Source organism: Peromyscus leucopus, chromosome 4 (genome assembly GCF_004664715.2).
Source record: "Peromyscus leucopus breed LL Stock chromosome 4, UCI_PerLeu_2.1, whole genome shotgun sequence".
Classification (NCBI taxonomy): Eukaryota; Metazoa; Chordata; class Mammalia; order Rodentia; family Cricetidae; genus Peromyscus; species Peromyscus leucopus.
In genome coordinates, this window is record NC_051066.1 from 137,956,264 (window position 1) to 137,960,047 (window position 3,784).

General features: G+C 40.3%; 1 pseudogene; it reads right to left on the reverse strand.

Annotated features, from left to right (window-relative positions):
- Positions 1-2,400: 2,400 nt before the first annotated feature.
- Positions 2,401-2,642, reverse strand: LOC114692720 (annotated as a pseudogene).
- Between the last annotated feature and the right edge of the window lie 1,142 nt (positions 2,643-3,784).

Sequence of the window (3,784 nt, forward strand, 5' to 3'; positions counted from 1 at the left end):
ACAGATTCAATGCATTCCCCATCAAAATCCCAACACAATTCTTCACAGACCTGGAAAGAAAAATACTCAACTTCATATGGAAAAACAAAAGACCCAAGATAGCTAAAAGAATCCTGTATAATAAAGCAACCTCTGGAGGCATCACCATCCCTGACCTAAAGCTCTACTATAAAGCTGTAGTAATAAAAACAGCTTGGTACTGGTATAAAAACTGACACACAGACCAATGGGTGCATTTCTCAAAACCTAATAGGAGAAGAACAGTGAAAGAGGGAAGTGTATGGAGCACAGAGAGTGGAGGGCCTGGGCTGTAGGGGCAAAACAGGAGGTGGTGTCACTGAGACCCAGGGGAAAGTCACTGGGTGGAGACTGGCACTACAGAAACTCTTGTCCAGTAGGCGTTAGAGGCACAGGAGGGGCATGAGTGTCCCAAAGGCTCATGTGTGCATACTTGCTTCCCAGGTGCCAATGCACTTTTTGGAGGTGGTGGAACCTTTGGAAGGAACCTTGAGAGATGGAGCCTACCTGGAAGAAGCTGGTCTCTGGAGACTGACACTGAGGTTTGTAGCCTAGCCATTCTTCCTATCCTGGCTCTGCTTCTAGTCCCATGACACAATGTTAACAAGCTCTGTCATAAGCTCTCTCCTCAACAGCCAGAGCCCTGCTGTGGCATCCCACTCCCACCATGAAGCTATGCTAAAGCACATCCTTCTTCAGCTGAGTTGCTTCCTATAGGATATTTGGTTGTTTTGCCAAGAAAAGTGACTGCAGATATGTGAACTTCCATCATCTGAGTCATTCTCAGCAAGTATGGTATAAGATGCTCAAAGGATCCTATTTAAGTCTCCCAGAATGCTCTTTGAAAAGTTCATGCGTAGGATACTGATGCAAGTGTCCCCGCCTAGAGTCAATATTTATTGCAGTCCCAGTTACAATAGCTTGGTTATTGAACCAGCCTAGGTATCCAAAGTGGATGTGGTCTTTACATAATGGAGAATATTTTAGTTATAAAGAAGGGTTGGAGTTATGTAATTAGCAGGAAAATGAATGCAACTGGAGACAGTCACATGAAGTAGATTGTCAGTGTGAGAAAGACAAATATATGTTTTCTTTCATTTATGATTTCTATATTTTACATAGATATGTAAAATTTTATATATATATATGACATGGAAGCAGAATCTTCAGTTGAGAAATGAAAAAGGCTCATATGAAGAATGAAAAAGTAGGTAGCATGGCATATGAAATATGTTCAAAATAAATGATACCATATATGAAAATGGCTGTTACATAGAGCCATCTACAATGAATATACCTAGTGAATTAAAAGATATTATAATCTCACAAACTCCCTTTTATTCATAGGTGGGGTCATGGAGTACCATTTCCACATGATCCAGACTCACCACGGGTGGACATACATTGTATCCTATAGATGGGAAGACAACAAAAACCAAATAACCATGTAACCAAACACCCACAACCCAAGGAGCCATTATACAGATTTGGCAAAATGGCAGAAGAGAAAAATGGATGATAATAACATTGATTTTTGTTTTAGTGAATTTGGATCATTTTGTGTTTAGAAATGGAGATAGAAATTTCTTTTCATTCTTCTTGGAGCATTTGGCAGCAATTAACCTATAGTACCTTACAAAAAACCAACAACTTGCTGAGGAGACTATCGGGAGGGTTCTGGTTAAGTTCTGTGATGGGGGTGAAATCAAAATAAAATTAGCATAGAGTACCAAAAACAAATTCCAAACCCTTGAAAAAATCTCTCATACTTTGAGAGCCAAGAAAACATCAACACTATGATTACACATTATTTGGAAATTAGGAAAAATCAGATCTCTGCATTTAAAAACTCTTGGAAATGGCCAAAGCTACATGTGCATAAAGTTAGGCTTTACTGTTTTCAATTTAGACAGGATAGAATTTAAATGTGTGAAGTATTAAGGTGAAGGAACTCAAAAGTGACTCAAATAAACTAGGAGGAAGGAAACAGTAAAGAGAAAAGCAGAAGTTACTCAGAAAACAGAATAATATAAAATTGATATGGAAACCTGAGATGTTTTCTGTAAATGACAATAGAATAAATAAGTCTGGCAACTATAATTTAGAAAAAGAGGAAGTTAGTATAAACACAGAAAATTAGGACTGGGCTAAAAGAAATAAAATATGTGTTTAGAGTTTTATATTTTAAGACTTATTATACACTACTTCATTCTAATATGTTTGATTTTTTAAAAGTAGTATATTATCTGCAGAGCAATATCAATTGTTAAATGATCAAAGAGACAAGTCAATGGGTGTTTTTTCATGGAGACACCACTGCTTAGCACATAAGAGAATTTATTTTGTTATATTTAAAAATATTTTATCATCATCCTCTATTTTCACACTGAGATGACATCCTTTCCCTCCTGCCCTCCCAGAAGAAGAGAAAAGGACACTCATTGTAGATGGCAGGTACATTGAGTGAGAACAAAAGGCAACTGCATGCTCAGGAGAGGATGCTGAGCCTCCTGTACATGCTCAGGAGAGGATGCTGAGCCTCCTCTACATGCTTTCTAGTACTCTACACGTCCAGCGAACCTTCTCAAAGTAATGAAATTAATGATCCTTGAAAGTACAGTCTTTTATGTTGTTGATTAATATGTTGTAATCATATATCAGAGTTCAGTGAGGTTTTTCAACCCCTGCATAACCACACACACTGATCAAATACAGCCTCCTTTCTCCACGGTAACCACATTACCATTCTCAAACTCCACTCTTCATCCAGGTAGATTTTGCTTAGCTTATGCAAAAGAAAAGGAATATGCATACTTGTCTTTGATGTTTGGCTGATTTTATTTAACATGATACCCTCACCCGCCCCCACCCAGTCCCATTTATTTTGCTAGAAGAACATTTTGTTAATAAGATCTTATTCTTCATTATGGATGAATAATATTCAGTTGTCAATATGTACCATATTGCCTTTATCTGTTCATCTCTTGTTGAGTGTCTAGGTTGATTCCACATTTTTGCTATTATGAATAGTGTCACAGTAGGCATGAAGTGGGTTGTTTTCATGTCCTTTGGACATGAACCCAGAAGTTGGATAGCTTTGAACAGACACTTCTCCAAAGAAGACGTCTAAGTAGCAAAGAAATATATGGGAAAAAAATGCTCAACATCATTAGCCAACAGGAAAATGTAAATCAAAACTGTAAAAAAAAAAACCAAACACTCTCGATCCTGCCCCCGACTTCCCTTCTGGACCAGAAGTGAGTATCCGGGCCCAACCGGGACCCCATCCCTGGGCACTAGCCACTCTGGGAAGACCTTCCCAACTTGGCCCCAGGTTCTGGCCACCGGGCAGGTCCCCTTCTAGCCCCCACCAGGAGGGATCCCCTTTTCCAAGCCCCCCCCCCGCAGCCCCTGCAATCTCCAAGCCCTGCCCCCACACCCATCTGCCTGAGACCCCAGTCACCTCCTGAGACTTAGAGACTGGCCCCCAGCTCCCATCCTGCTCCCGACCTCCCTTCTGGACCAGAGACTTCCGGTCCAGATAAGAGCTTCCATCCTGCCCCAGAGATCCCATTTGGACAAGAGAACTCCCATCTGGATAAGAGAGAGAGACTTCCTGAATCTGTCAGCTCTTTCTGAACCAAGTTCACTGATAAGACCAAGAAGGAACCACAAGGAGATGGGCAGACGTCAAGGCAGAAGTACATACAACAAAATGAAGAGCAATACAGCATCATCAGAACCTAGCCCTCCTCCAACATCTAGA